Genomic DNA, 16,850 nt, shown 5'->3' on the forward strand with positions numbered 1-16,850 from the left:
GGCACAGTGTTTTTGGACTCAGGTAAGTAATATATCTTTATTATCTGACATGAGGAGCATCTTAAATGAGCAAACTGCTTTCTGAGATTAATTTTTTTCTTTCTTAATTCATATATGGAAATTGTAAGAATGTGTCAAATTATTTACTAGACTTTACAAAGTTATATTGATGTGGGCTATGGGTGGAAGGCTCTTTGTCTCTTCAGAGATAACTTAAGCTGTTTGACTTGTGGGTGTGAAACGGTAAGAGGCTGCAGTCCTGCTCTTAGGGACCAGCAGGCTCCAGTCCCAGGAAATGTTTAACAAAGCAAGGGCTATAAACTTTAAGTATTTAGGGGAAATGCAAAAACCAAGGCTTATCTAAAATGTCTGGAGTCCTTGCTAAAAGCTTACCTAAGATGTGGAAGAGATATATGCTAATTGAAGCCTATTGAGAACTGAAACAAAGGGACGATTTGGCCTTTCCTCTCTGTATAAAAGACGTTTGAAAATCTTGTTCCGGGCTCGGGATTCAAACAGAAAACTCCCGAGTCCGGCCGGCCGTCAATAAACCATTTTTCCTTCTCAAAATCATTCCTGAGTCCTGGCCTCTCTATTCTCAAATAATTGAACTTCTCTTAAATTCCACAACATTAATGGCAACCACGAAGGGATAATAAATGAAGGCCAGAGACGGTAGCATTTTGCTGCCCCTTCCAAATCCCCGAGGAAGCCGGGAGGACTCGGGTGAACCCCAAATCTGGGCGCCCCTGGATTAAATTTAATCCAGAAAAGATGTGGGCTCCACCAGAATCTTCCCGACAAAAATCGAGGGCAATGGAAGGTCTGAAGAGAAAGATTCTGGGAACGAAAAAGAACTCCGAACATGGAAGAAGGTAAGACTCCCCGGGTGAGCACAGTCTGGAAGGCCCTAGCTTTAATTGCTAGGAAGGGGAGGCTGATCACCTCCCGAGAGAACCCTAGTAGCCCCAGAAGGCTGGGGGGAAGCCGTTCTCTCTAGGCTTGGGAAAAGGAGGAAAACCGGGGAAAAGCCCTGGTGTTTTGGGTTTGTCTAACTGCATGTTAGAATCTGGTACTGGTCTTATATCCACTAAAGGAGTGGAGTCTCGATTTTAATAGGAAGGGTATTTATAGGTTCGAGTCCTAATGTCCTGGAAATTGGTCTAGATTAAGGAAAACAAAACTTGGTTACAGGAAAATGGATCGGCTTTTCTGGTGGAGCTTGGTCTGGGTGTAAAGTTTAAACAGTGGAAAAGTCTAGCTGAAATCTTTTGTTATGGTGCTAATTTGTGAATGAATTTGCTTTATACCAAATGTTAAGTGTTCTGAGGTTTGTGATGGCTGTGGGGGCAGCCGTGGTGAAAATAAATATATAAACTTGTGAGTCAGATTAGTGACCTTTGTGCTTCTGTCTGTGTCAGCTCAATGTTAGTGTTGGAGTTGTGTCCTTATGTAGAGTGGAATTATAGCTGAGCTGGAGCCCTCCCTTGCCATTGGCAAGGGGGTGAAATGATTCTGGGGCAAAAGCTGAGGAGTCTGGATGTTTGCGGAGTCTAGATGTTTGTGCATGCTCTGCTGTCTTGTCTCTGGTCTGGCCCTTTGCCGGGGCTTGGAGGCCATCTGTGTCCGCGCCAAGCACCCAAGTCTGTTGGGAATGTCCCAGTCAGGGCGGCTGGGTTCCTGGGAGAGTTGCCAAATTTGAGTAGGTTCTGTCTGCCCATTTTGGCTGAAAGCTGGAAAGGGGGGAGCGGCTTGCCCCTTTCCAGTGAGTCCACCCTTCTATTCATAAGCCGCATTCCTGTTTGTTGTGCACCCGACTGCCTGGAAGGGGGGGAAGTGAAGGAGGTGAAAAGCAGAATCAGAATAAATGCAGTAAAGTTCCCTCCTTAGGGTGTCAAAGCCAAAATACGTTTGCATTCTGCTCAGGTTCTTAGAAGGTATTGTAGTAACCTTAAGTAAGAGAATGTGTTCTGTGAAGGTAAACTTTGTATTAAGGGTATAAATAATTATAAAAGTTTTACAAAGCATTGTTTAAGGTATTTAAGTGGCTAATTGCAGAAAGTCATTATTTAACAAAACTGAATTGATAATAATAATAAAAGGCAATTTTATAACAAACTTATTCGGCAGCCAATCTCCCCTGCCAACTTGCTTCCAAAAAAACTGTTTCTGGTATTACATGCTACTAAGTATTTAAAGTGAAGAAAAGTTCATTATTTTAACAAACTTGTTTAGTATTAATGGCAATTATATGTTGTAAGAAGTTTGCCTGGTAACTCAGTATGTGGGATATATGGAATGTGTTTTTATTGTTAAGGAAACAGAAGATGATTTTGTCCTAAGATAAAATGATTGATTATTGGAAAGAGTAGAGTGTGGGACAGAACCTGAATGAATACTGAAAGTGTAGAAGGTTTGTGGAAGGGAAATTTTTATGATTAAATTGAGTAAGATCAATATATAAAGAAAATCATTTATCAATAGCTTCTTGTGCTTTAACCTCATCATATCCTCAAAGTTTGAAGAAGAGTCTTACCTCTTTTAAAAGAACATTTTATGTTCTAGAAATCAAATCCTGAAAAGTAGCCTTTTATTTCAAACTAACTGCAAGAGATTTATTCTTTCACTTTAAAGGAAAAATTAAAGTAATGGTTAAGTTCATTTAATATGTTATAAGTTGAATGAAAGGTATTTAAAGGTGTTATAAAATTACTAGGTTTTAAAAAATTAATAAAAACTGTAAGAGTTAAAATCATTTATAAATGCATTTATATTGTAAAACAGTGGAAAGACAATAACTGAGATTATAGCTGGGTGAATTTAGCCTGAAACTATTATTTAAGTGTAAATTCTACACTAACCTTTCCTTTGTTTATGGTTACTTCAAGCCTAACCTCACCCTTTGCCTTTGCCTATGGTTATTTCATAATTGAGAAGAGCTGGGACAGCACTGTCTCCTCTCCTGGTATTAGTAACCCTTTCTCTCATGAATTCAAGTGTAAACTAAATAAATTGCTGCCTGATAGAATAAGGTTAAATGACCACTGGAGTTTTATTATCTCCAAAACCAAAAGGGGGGTGGAGGGGGAGAAGTCTCCTGCCTTGACGGTCAGTGTTCCTAAGAGTGGCAATTCATGAGAGAAAGCAGTCTGTCTCCCTGAGGCTTCAAATAGCCTCAGTAAATATATATAAAACTAATCTTGTTGCTTATCCAAAATTCTGCTAATTTCAAGGTAAAATATAAAGTTCTAAAACAAAATGGTGCTAAGGCATTGAGAACATTTTGGTTATTACAATCCATTAAGTAAGAAAGAAAATTCTTGTGGTAAACTGCATGGTCATAGTGCAAATTAAGAAGAGTTTCAAAAGTCTTTGAAAAGTTTAAAGTAACTAAAGTCGTGTTGTTGTGTCAAACTATTCATGTCTGCCTATTTGCTCAAATTGTTAAAAATATGCAGTTATATTTATAAATATTCTTAAAGCCCAAATTGAACTAAGCAGGATGAAAAAGTCATAGAAATCTGATTATGGAAACAATTGGGAAAGGGCCTCCTCTTTGCAAGAGCTTTTAAGGCAAGACTAGGTGTGGCAGATTAAACCTATCTACTAGGCTAGGGAATTAAGAATCAGTTTGCCTGGTAATTTCCCAGTTTAAACCTTTGTCAGCCATAAATTGGAAAAAAAAAAAAAACAAAAAAAAAACAAAGATTAGGTTAATTTTCACAGAAGAAAAATGTTGATGTAACCCGGCGGCCTGCTGCCTCAGTCTCCCACTCCCGGGTTGGACAGCAGTGGAGGAGACCAGTTTAGGCCAGTCCTATGGGCAGTGGAAGGATGCCCAAGAAGGAGCTAACTAAGTCGGTGCCATTTCAGCACTAAATTCTATTCCTTATTTGACAAAGGGGGGAGCAGGTAAAAACTAAAATGGTTGGAATGTGATAGAAGAAGCAGTTAAATCAAACTTTTGCGTGGGAAAGTTAAATCTCAGATAAGCTGTAACTTCTGAAGTATCCAATCTATGGAAAAACAGGAAGAGCTTGCATGCTAGGCTTAGGGGTATAAATTGTGTCATTTTTCTTTGTTCGGGGCACCAGCCATATCTGGCTCTGCGCCCCTTCTTGCAAGATTGAGAATAAAGTATTTTCTTCTCCACAATCTGGTGAGCCTTATTTTCTTCCAGAAGATTTCTTTCCAACAAAATAAGGTAATTAGTGGCTCTATTAACAAATTTCAGTAAGTAAAGGAAAGTCCATAAAAACTATGGAGAGATCTTTCCTGGGTTATGATTTTAAAAAATTAAGTAATTGTGTAATGTGTTTTGAAACCTGGAAGTCAGTATGCATGTGTTTTAAAACCTGGTAGTCAGTTATGCTTTTAAATTAATAATTTTCATAACTTAAAGAAAAGAAGTTTTTTAGCTTCCTGTAAGGGAAAAAGAGAACATTCCTTGCATAAACTATTATGGTTTCAATTTTATTTAACTTGAGTGTAATCTCCCATAGTTAATTTATAAACTAAATTAACATTATGTACGAAATCTTTAGTGAGTGAAATTAGGCTGAAGGAAAAAGATTGTAGATATGCTCTCTTAAATAAAGAGTAAATTTCTTTCATTGGTAATTGTAATTTAGTAAGTTTATTTAAACATGAGGTGGCTAGTCAATGTGGTTATAGTCAATTATAAAGAGTTTGTAAAACATCTTCCAAACTGAAAATGTTTAAATAGTTCTAGTTGTAGAAGTCATTGTTAACTAAAGAAACTTAGATTGGTATTGGTAGCAGAAATAACTTCATGATAATAAACCTGTCTGAAGGCCACTGCAAAATACACATTTAAGTAAATGGTAATAAAAAGTTGTCTTGATTCTATTGGAAATATTCTGTTTTCATTCTAACAATGAAAAATAATATTTTTCCTCTATTACTAAAGTAAAGTACCTACTATTATCTTCATAGTAAAATTGTGTAAGTAAATAGTCATTTGATATATGTATTGCATTAAGTTGTTTAAAATATATATAAAGCAAGGAATAAACTTTAACATTGTCAAACTCTTGTGCATTCGAACCAGGCCTTGTATACATTACAGGTGGCCTCTCCATGTGAGTTATTGGCTAGGCTGGTCACTGACCCCTCAATTAAAAATATGTGCTATATCAGTCTCTGGTTCTGCTCCTGAAGTCGATGGAAACTATATCGCAGTTTCAAGCTCCTGCAAGCAATAATGACTCGGTACAGCCAAGTGTACAATGGATATCGCCTCCAGACTGGCACTGTTCCATGGTGCCAGAGAGCACTATGCACCAGGCTAGTAGAATACTGGAAAATCTCTGGAATACTGGAAGGATGCTGCAACTTGCTCACTGCGTTGAAGAACATGCTAAGTGGAGCCATGATACCAGGAGACTGTAAGTAAAACTTAAACACAATTGGCATTATGGCCTGCTCTCATGGAGAGATAACATGTAAAGTATTACAAACCTGAAACTCAAAACTAATAATGGCAACTCTGAATCCTTATGCATTAAGTAATACATTAGTTAATATTAAGTGCTGTACTTTTATCCTGTACTAAATATATGCCTAATAATTGTAATGTTATCTTTTCTATTTTGGATCAAGTGCAGAAGTATATTAGACATGTTAAATTCCTGGTAAAATCATTTTCTAAACAGTTAATAACATGTCTATAGAATAAGGTGGCAGTCTCAGCCAGTCTCAAGTTAGCAAAAGTGAGGCTTGCTTGCTGATGGTGAGTCACCTATTGAACAAGTCAAAATTGCTAGAAATTGTACAATGAAAACCAAGGTGTAAAAATCTTTATTCTGTAGTTCTGATCACTCCCACAGGTGAAAACTAAGAGTATTTCCAAATTAGTGTTCTAATCCTGAGTGAAGCCAGTTGCCCAAGGAGTACCAGTTCACCAGGAGCATCTGACAGAGCGAATGAGTGTCAATCATTGAACAGCTTGGAATGTGTCTTCAGACAAAGCTAAGTGTCTGTTGCAATTTCTCTCTAAAGATGGATAACTTAAAAAAGAATATATATGCTGTTCCCACCAGCTTTTAAGGAATGCCATCTTTATAGGTACCTAACCTTGTCTACCTCTGTAATCCAATGTGTCCTCTTTTAAAAACAGGTATTCCAAAATTTTAATTAAGTTTGTTTCTTTCAGAGTGAACATCTTATTAACCATATGAAAACTTCATCCAACTTCGTACAGAATGCCAGATCCATCTTCCTCCAGTTAGAATAAATTAAAGAGTTTTTACACCTTATTAGGCAATGACTACAGCCCATGGCCAGCAGGAAGCAGTTACAGAAAAGAGATCGTCTCCCTTCAGCACCCCTTTTAAATTAAAGGTGTAAACTCTTTAAGAGTAAAATAAAAGTAATAGATGGATCTGGAACCTGACTGGAAATCCACGTGAGTGCCAGTGGCAGCAGAATAACTGCGGGAGGCCCCTGCCCAAGATTCTGCTGTCCAGAATGAAAAGTTCTAAACTTCTAAAAACGGTCCTTGATGCTGTACTAAAGACTGATAAATAATCAGTCAAGACAACAAACAGTCATCCACCTCATAGCTACAACAATAATTATGCCAAAGCTTAGCAAGTAAACTTTGACAAAGGGGGGGAATGATGTGGGCTATGGGTGGAAGGCTCTTTGTCTCTTCAGAGATAACTTAAGCTGTTTGACTTGTGGGTGTGAAACGGTAAGAGGCTGCAGTCCTGCTCTTAGGGACCAGCAGGCTCCAGTCCCAGGAAATGTTTAACAAAGCAAGGGCTATAAACTTTAAGTATTTAGGGGAAATGCAAAAACCAAGGCTTATCTAAAATGTCTGGAGTCCTTGCTAAAAGCTTACCTAAGATGTGGAAGAGATATATGCTAATTGAAGCCTATTGAGAACTGAAACAAAGGGACGATTTGGCCTTTCCTCTCTGTATAAAAGACGTTTGAAAATCTTGTTCCGGGCTCGGGATTCAAACAGAAAACTCCCGAGTCCGGCCGGCCGTCAATAAACCATTTTTCCTTCTCAAAATCATTCCTGAGTCCTGGCCTCTCTATTCTCAAATAATTGAACTTCTCTTAAATTCCACAACAATATCAATGAAATGAGAAACACACACACACACACACAGTTGTAGAAATTCAAAGTAAAAGTCAGCAGGTACTGTTGTTCTAGAAAACCAAAAAAGAATAGGTGATTCCATCCTAAATACTCATGCTTGTCCAAAATTACAAAAGACAGATTTACCACATGCTGTGATAACATCTTACTTTTGATAGTGCTTAATAATTTCCAAACTGTTTTGCAGAAATCCATCAACAAAGGCAGATATGTTTTTATCCCTTTCTACTGTTTATAAACCAAGGAAGATCTTTGGGGTAGATCTCAGATGATCTCTTGTAAATGATTTCCAGTAAAACAGAATCCTCATAAGCCTTTTGAAGGAGATGCCAAAGCCATCAGATGATTTCCTTTTTAAGCTTCAAGTATCTTCACCAGTATGTGATGCCTCTTATTGTTGTAGCATTTGTGAGAGGTTCAATTATTTCCTTATAGAAAGGCCAGGACTCAGGAATGATTTTGAGAAGGAAAAATGGTTTATTGACAGCTGGCCAGACTCAGGAGCTTTCTGTTTCAAACCCGAGCATCGAACAAGATTTTCAAGTTCTTTTCAAACAGGGTAAGGGCTAAATCGTTCTTTGTTTCAGTGCTCAATAGGTTTGAATTAGCATATATCTTCCACATCCTAGGTAAACTTTTAGCATGGACTTCATACATTCTAGATAAGCTTTTAGCACATTTGGTTTGCATTTTCCCTGAATATTTAAAGTTTATAGACTTTGCATTGTTAAACTGTTTCCTGGGACTGGAGTCATTGCCATGGTCACCAAGGGCAGGACTGCAGCCTCTTACCGTCCCACACCCACAAGTCACAGACAGCTTAGGTTATATCTTATAGATATAAGTTATATATAGATATAGATTTATAGACAAAGAGCCTCCCACCCATAGCCCACATCTTTATCAATTCTTTCCTTAACACTTCTTTCCCTTAAAACATAGATCCCATTTTGATATTTGATCTCTCTCTATATATATACATATATGTGTTTATATATTTGACTATGTAACATTTCCATAGTTTAATACCAATATTAATTAATCTTGTGGAATTTCCTTTTCAGGTTATTTGCCTTACCTATTTTTAAATTTGGTGCTGATGTTTTTTTTCTGACTTATTTTAAGACCTATGCTTGAAGTTACATTCTCATTTCTTTTTATATATGTAATATATTCTCCATGTTTCCTCCATATAAATTTTCTTTTTATAGTTGTTTGTTTCCATTGCCTAAAATTATTTCCTATTATAAAAATACTCTATATTTTTCCAATACGTTTAATTTTTGCTTTTCTTGATTAAGTCTTTACTGTTTCTGGAATTGTAAACGGTGCAAAGCAAAGACTAATTCTTTTTTCTTGAGGAAAATAATTTTCCATTTATTGAATAATCCGTGCTCTTTTCATGACATTTTTAATGTGTACTCTGTCATGTATCAAAGTTGCATCAGTTTGTTTTTGGGCTCTTTATTCTGGGTCAATTTATCAGTCCTTGCATCATTACAGTCTGTTTTAGTATGATAGATTTATAATACATCTACCAGTCATTATCTGAAAGTTTGGAAGACTATTTTTTGAAAGATCCCTGAGATAAGCTGACTGTAAAGTGAATGGAAATGTTTATATTCTCTCCAGAGAATATGCCCATCATTTCTTCATAGGCCCGGGAAAACAGCTCTGTTGTCCCACTTGTTGTAATGGCTAAAAGAATGAAATGAAAACAATGTTATTTACAATCTACTTTTAATCCTAAAGTAACCCTCTTATTTTAATCACCATTACAAATATTCAGTACACATAGTTTAACATGCTTTTTGAGTTGCCATCAGTTCTGCATCTTTTCATCATCATTTTTCTTACCCAAACTGGGCCTTTCACAATCCTGAAACTTCTATCCTCTGATTTGGGAGTGCACAATGAAAACACAATTGACATGATGTATCAATGATTTTACCCTTTAGGCTTTTTAGGTAGTACATTTCTTACTGGTCAATTTTCACAGCCGCCCCCTTCATGATCACTCCCCTCTCCAATTTGGCATTTTTTCCTGAGACATACAAGTGGTGGAAGCCAGTGGCGCTGAAAAGCATTTTCAGAAGCAATGGGAACTGAGTCAAGCAGAGTTTTTGTAGCAGAACCCTGCTGATCTTTGTTTTTTCAGATCTTTAGTATCCTTACAAATATTTTATTATTTCCCTTGTAACTTTCTTTTTTCTTTAAACTTTATGGATGTACTTTTAGGTTCTTCAAAATAATTAAATAGTATTAATCTTTGTTATTGACTAAAATGTAAAAGCCTGTTTTTGTTGACATCAATATTTGAGGGCAGCATTTTTGTTGTTTTTGGATATTTGTTGCCTATTATGTATATTTCTAACCTTTTATTTTCATGTTCACTGAGTCTATTTAATTGCTGAGTTTAGGTTGCAATTCTTTAAAAATAAAAATTAACTTTTGGTTTTCTTTTATACTCTCCGCAGTGAAAGCAGTGACATAAAGAAGGCATTCCCTTAACTTTTGTTAAATATGCAAGAGAATGAATGTATACAAGAATGGATGGATGAATGCCTCTATACTCAGAAAACGTTATGTATTGTGTGAACTTGACACGTCTCTGCTTATCTATGATCAACTCAAAACCGAGGACGAATTCTTGGCCTGTTTGTATCTCAGCCTCACAACTAATTTGTTGTATATACCAGGGCAAGTTATTTAACCTCTCTTTACCTCAGTTTCTCATCTGTAAAATGGAGATAATAGTAGACATTGTGTGAGGATTAAGCAAGCTGATTCTTGTAAATTACTAAACCCAAATCTAATACATATTACATATTGAATGTCTACTACCAGTAATTATTACTACAATACTGTTTTCTGTCTGACTTCTGAAACACAGTAGTCACTTATTCTATATCATGTCCCTATAGAATTTCATTTTATAGAGGTAAGATTGTGTTTAATAAAATGGAAAGATACCTGAGAAAGAAAACCAAGATTTGTTATACATTTTCGAATTAAAGGAACATTACACACCCCTTCACTAATTTGTGTTTGTCAATCAACTATTACATAACAGAATCTGTGCTAGATGCAGAGAAGAAAGGCTTTTCCCGTGGTGGAATTTGCAGTCTAAGGGAGGCAATAGACACATACGATTATAATAACAACAGAGTTTCCCCCCTGCTTTGACAGGGGAAGAGCAGAGTGCTATGGAAGCCTGGGGTTGGGGATATAGGTCAAACTCAGTTCTGTGTAGGCTTCTTTTTAGAAGATTTCAACCTGAAACTTTCTTATTATCGAGAGAAACTTGGATCTTGTGAGAATAAGAACAAGGCTTGACTTGAGGGAAGCTGGGGAAGGAAATGTTAAAAGAAAGATTGAGGGAAGGAAGGATGCACTATAGTTCTGATGATGTGGGCTATGAGTGGAGGGCTCTTTGTCTCTTCAGAGATAACTAAGTTGTTTGACTTGTGGGTGTGGAACGGTGGGGGGCTGCAGTCCTGCCCTTGGGGACTGGCAGAAGCTCCAGTCCCAGGAAATGTTTAACAATGCGGGGGCTATAAACTTTAAGTATTTAGGGGAAATGCAAAAACCAAATGTGCTAAAGGCTTATCTAAAATGTCTGGAGTCCATGCTAAAAGCTTACCTAAGATGTGGAAGATATATGCTAATTGAAGCCTATTGAGAACTGAAACAAAGGGAACATTTGGCCTTTCCTCTCTGTATAAAAGACGTTTGAAAATCTTGTTCAGGGCTCGGGATTCAAACTGAAAGCTCCCGAGTCCGGCCGGCTGTCAATAAACCATTTTTCCTTCTCAAAATCATTGCTGAGTCCTGGCCTCTCTATACTCAAATAATTGAACTTCTCTTAAATTCCACAACACTGATACAGGATGAGGATTGGTAGCTGCCTACAATTGAGGAAGAATTCAACTCATAGTATGAAAACAGGGATTCAACTACAACCCTGACGCTTGATATGTATGTGGCTCTGGTGAAATAGTTGGTCACTATTGGTTGAACATCTGCATCTTTAACAGAAAGTTGAAGAAATACTATGTACCTTATAGTATTATTTGAGGAATCAACTGACCTACCTATGTGAAAGTGCTTGACATATGGAAAGTAACTGCCAAGTTTTTGCTGAGTTACACTGTTTCACAATACTGCTAATGGCTTGCCCAGTCCAAAGCATCTGTGCCAAACAGGGTATTATTAAGAGTTGTGAATTTTAGGAGAGGAGGAACTTTTAGTAAAAAGAAAACACAAACATAATAAGGCAGACCACTGTCAAAAATTCAAGATGAAATTTCTTTGTGTGCCTTCTATAGAACTTTATAATAAACACTGATTAATTTGAAATTACAATAACACACGGAGGCATATGATTAAGTTCCTGGTCCCAGAGTGTCCCAAGTAAACCCTCTATGGTATTCCTCAGTCCTTCTGAGATTTGCTTTAAGGAGTGAGTTGCCACGTCCTTTATCCTAGTATAAATTCAAGTACAATTCTACAGCAAATGGAGTCAACAGGAAAATTCCATTTTCAAAGGTTGAGAAACAAAGTGCAAATCAGATTTGAAGTAAGTCTTTTTGTTCTTATGATTTTTGTTGTTAGTGAAGTGCAAACTGTATTAAAGTGTTACCCAGAGGTTTATAGACCATATGTATTTTTCCTCTTAGAAACAGGGTTTTTCTAACTATTGAAAATCTGTGGAAAACAGGAATGTTGAGATTTGTCCCTGAAAGGGGACCTGCTCCTCTCTTAGTGGCTATGTGTAAAGAAGAAGAAAACAGAGGTTAGATACGAAAGTGTTAACTTTAAAATGCTCATTATAGCTGACTTTATCCCAGGCATTTTTCTATGAACTTTTCCTGAATTATTTTAGTCCCTATGAAAACCCTATTTCAGATTTTACAATTGGAAAAACAAGGACAAAACTGGTTAAATACTTTGCCACTATTGGTAGTTTTTTACCAGTATAGCTAGAATCCATGTCATTAATTGGCATTTGTTTCATGAAATTCTGAGATTTTAAATATTCAATTATCGATTTCTTAGGCTTTTAAGAAATTAGACAAGTCCAAGCATAATTGAATCTGGTTCATTTATTTTCTAAAGTTTGCAACTAAGTGAAATGTTATCCCTTTTACTCAGAGACTTTGTTGGTGACAGATGTGAATATAGGCTCCTAGTATCATTCAGAACATTTGTTCACTTGAGGGAACTCTCTGAGCACAGAGAGACAGGTCAGGACATTGGTGCATTGGCGAGTTGCTGGTCACGTGCATCTGATCGTATGTGTTATTGTAGTGGAGAAATTCGGATAGGCGCGGTTTCGAAGGACAGGACACGAGAATACCGAGAAGGAAGTTGGTTTATTTCGACCGGCCGGGCTCGGCGGACTCTTGTCCTAATAAAAACCGAGCCCCGAACAGACTTTTACAGACCCTTTTATACAGAGGATATAGGATTAGGAAGACTAACAGTGATGGTAAACAGACCTTTGGTTAGGTTCTTCAGATCTTAGTATCAGATAGGTTATTTCCTCCCGGTGAGTTACATATTCTCCACATCCAAGCCAGTTTGGATTAGCATATCTTCCACATCGTCTGGAGGCAGCCCTGAATACACACTCAGTCTCACATCCCTTCTGAACATTCAAAGACTGTAGGGCCTATATTACTTATTTGACCATCTTGGAGACTAGGTACTCTTGGAAATAATTTTGTTTTTAATGCACAGGCTATATCATTATCCCAAGGCTGTACGGGGCATTAGACAGTAAGCATGATAAGGCATGACACATCTCAGGGTTGCATGTGCCAAAATTCACTCAAGGTTTCTGCTGACTTTAAGCCTCACATTTGAGCCTGGAACACTACCTGCACATCCTTTCTTATCTTATGGAGACTCTGGGGGAATTGATATTATATCCTTACCTATTTTCTTCTAAGCACCTTATTCCCTGACTTTAATCATTTTTTCTCATTCATCATCTGTGTCAGCATTTCTAAATTACCATTAGTGGAAGAAAAAAGAGATGTTGATATCAAGGAAATGGGCATAGCCCCATCTATTCTCCTTTCCCTAAAGATAAAAACATTTTGAACACAGATGAGGAAAAGAATCAACTTTTGTTTATCTGTCTTCCCTATGGCATAGAGCTTTATATATCCCTGAGGACAAAATGGAAATCTTTTAAGCCTCTTTCTATTTTACTGCATTTTCCTATTTCCAGTCAATGAGACAACTGTACTTACAATGATTTTAAATTACTTAAATTTGCTTCTTAAAAGGTGAATAATTATTGTCTTCACTCTTCATTTCAGACATGTTACTTATTGACACCTACGCAAGTATAAATTGACAAAGTGATCCTTCCCCCTGCAGTCCTCTTAGAAAAATTTAATTTGGTGCACCCGATTTCCTCAAAATATGTTCAAGCAGTTCCTTTTGTTTTCAGTTGCGGAGTTGAGCCTCAACTAATTTCCCTGAAAATAGGCTTGTCAGAATTTGCTTTCATCTTTCTGGACAATCTTCTACAGAACTGTCCTTTAGTGCAAAGGAACCAAGAAAACCAAGCATTCTTCTCACCTCATGTAGAAGTGCATTTTCCAGAGTAAGCCTGGAGAAAGAGTTCTTACAGTCATTTCAGGTGATCTAGTGCCCCTTACATTCTTACAAGAATGTATGGATTTTCGAAGATTCTTGGTAATATCAAAACAAAAGAAGCTTAAGGATCATTCCTACAATAATTGATGTTAAAATATTTTCTTAATTCTGTTTTTTTCCCCCCTAAAATAGCGTTTCATCATTAGCATGTAATTGAATGGCCTATAAAATGTCTCTAGACTGTCTTTGAGATGGCATCCTCACTTAGACAGAAACCCTTTCTTTGCAACTTTTCTCCTCTTGTGTGTATGTGGGAGGTGCTCTCCTGCTGTTACTCTCTTCCCCTTTTCAGCCGCTTGGTCCAACACTGTCTTCTTCTGTGTAATACCTGTGCGGTTGGATAGGTCCCTGTGCTCAGAAGGTTGATTTAAAGCTCTCAAAATTCTTAATAAGTTTTGAAAAAGAGTTCCTGCATTTTTATTTTGCCCTGGGCTATATGGATTATGTAGCTGGTGTCAGTTCCAGATTCTACTACTCATAGCTTTCTCTGGTCCATCTGGTTCTTCCTCAGCCTGCACCACTGTGTGCAGGCTTCCCTGGATACAGACAGTAAAACTGGAAGTTCTTGTTCAAAAATGTTGCAAAGGTTGTTGTTAATATGTGAACATGTGGGAAGGGTGTGGAGTGGGGCATACGGGAATCCCTTAAATTTTTTATGTAACATTTATATAATCTAAGTATCTTTTGAAAAACACTTTCAAGTATATTAAAAAAAAAAAAAGAAGGTGTTCACCTTTTACTATGATCTGACCCAGGGAACTCACCTGCTATAATTATCTTTCTCAGTAAACATACTGAACATTCACAGCAACTTGTTTACAACTTTCCACTATCCAATGCTTCAATTAATAAATCTGAATCCTAACCAAGTCATTGATCTTATGAGTCAATCCCAGGCAGTCTTTATGTGACATTTGATGAATGAGTCCCCTGTCAATGAATACCACAAATCCCATTTCTTATCATCTCTTTTATTTTTATCTAAAAGTCCAATGTTCTGAGCCTTTTCTCTTACTTTTCTCTGTTTTGGCGACTACATTTTTTTTGTTTGTTTGGTTTTTCTGTTTCAATTTTCAAAGTTCGGCTATATTTTACAGTACAGAAATCATTTGGAGCCATTTTGAGAGAGACATCATTGAAGAAGAGGCTTTGTCAAATCAATTCTGGCATTGCAGGTTGGTCCATTTAACAGCCGCACCCTGGAGATAAGAACTTAGTTTATTTGCTTTATGATGTTTTTTTTTCTCCTTGTCTCTAATCACTTTTATTAGATTAAAATACCAACAGCGAAGAGGCATATGAAATACCTCCAAATGGCACCTCGTTGCTCACAGAAATAAACAGGCTATCTTTGCAGTATTTACTGTTACACTGTTATTCAAAAGATGATGCTACTAACTTCTTACTCCTGTTCCCCAGTAAAGATTTGATATTCTTGACAGGAAACTCATAGAATACATGAATCAGTCTTTCAAGGAAGGGAATCATTTTCATTTTAGGAAAACTCTTAGCAAGAATTTTCAACATTTCTCTCCATGAACACTGCACAAAAACATACACATGCGGGCATGCACACATACACATGCGCACCATCAGCCGTTTCCAGACCATGACCACAGGTGTGTCTTCCTACCTGGAGGTTAGTTTTCTTAGAAGACCTTTCCAACAAAATCCTTATTACTTTTTCTCTTCCTCCTTTATTTTAATGCTTACAAAATGTTACTTTTCCAGAGAGGTTTTCCTGATATGCATCTTTAAAACTTCAACACACTTTCCCAAAAACTCCAATACCTTCAGTTTTCACCATAATGCTTCATGCCATTTAACGTATAATTTATTTACTTACTTACTTGGAATATAGTCTATCTCTGCCCACTAGAATTTCTGGGCTTCCAAAGGGGGGAATTTTTGAAGTTTTCATTCACTTATATATCAACAATGCCTAGATGCATAATATGTTAAATATTAATTAATATTTACTTTGTGAATATTCAGTTTCACATTCCCATTGACTTGAAATTGATGCAGGACCCATTATTAAACCCATTTACAAATGGAGAAAAGATGTGACTTGTTTATAGTTACTAAGCAGTTAATCTGAAGAAACATCATTGTAATCCAGGGCCCACAATTTCATGAAACCTTTACTATTGCAACTAAATATGGTATATCCTGATGTGAGAGTACAGGTGATCACAATTTATGGTCAGTTACGTAGTAGGTGTATATGAGTATACCAGTAAGCCACATAGTAGGAAATGCCTATGAATGAATAATGGGAAGATGAGTGGCACAACTCTCTATCATTACATTACACTATGCAAGGATGCCATCATATCTTTGTCCTAACAGTTTCTTATTTTATTTCTCAAGGACTTCTGTGTCTATTTATGGTCTTTCTGGGAAAAGTTCAAGTTTAGAAAGGAAATATATTGCAGCTGCACTTAATAAAGGAGGTTCTCAGATATGATGACTGAGTTGGTATCTCATATCTTATGCTCATTAGAAGTGTGACTGTGGCCAAATTAACTAATTTTTGTGTACTTTATTTTCATTGTTTATAAAATGGGAGCAATGATAATATCTACCATCTATTATTTTTTGTGAATAAAATCTATTATTGCATGCAAGGAGCATAGAAACTACAACTTGCTATGTTATTAATTATCTATATATGTTAGCAGTAACTATTATGAATTTACTCAGCAACTGTTCTTAAATAATTACTGTCCTGGATACTACAGATATAAATTCAAATACTCACCTTCTTACTGACCTTCTAAAATGTGTTTGTGATTCATTATTAAAGGAGATAAAAATTGAGAAGGCTGGAAACAGACTTTAAGTATGAGAGAAAGAGCAAAAATAAAAGCATCTTGAGAGAAAGAAAGGAGACAATAAGCAAAAATTTGTGATGTGCACAGTGCTGAAAAGGTAGAGTGAAGAGTAATACCTCTGATAGATAAAAGCTGTGGTTAATAATAAAATATTCAATATGAAAAAACCTCAGTTTTTTTCTTTATTATCACATTAAGGCTTCACTCTT

The sequence above is a fragment of the Dasypus novemcinctus genome, chromosome 10, assembly GCF_030445035.2.
Source record: "Dasypus novemcinctus isolate mDasNov1 chromosome 10, mDasNov1.1.hap2, whole genome shotgun sequence".
Lineage (NCBI taxonomy): Eukaryota > Metazoa > Chordata > Mammalia > Cingulata > Dasypodidae > Dasypus > Dasypus novemcinctus.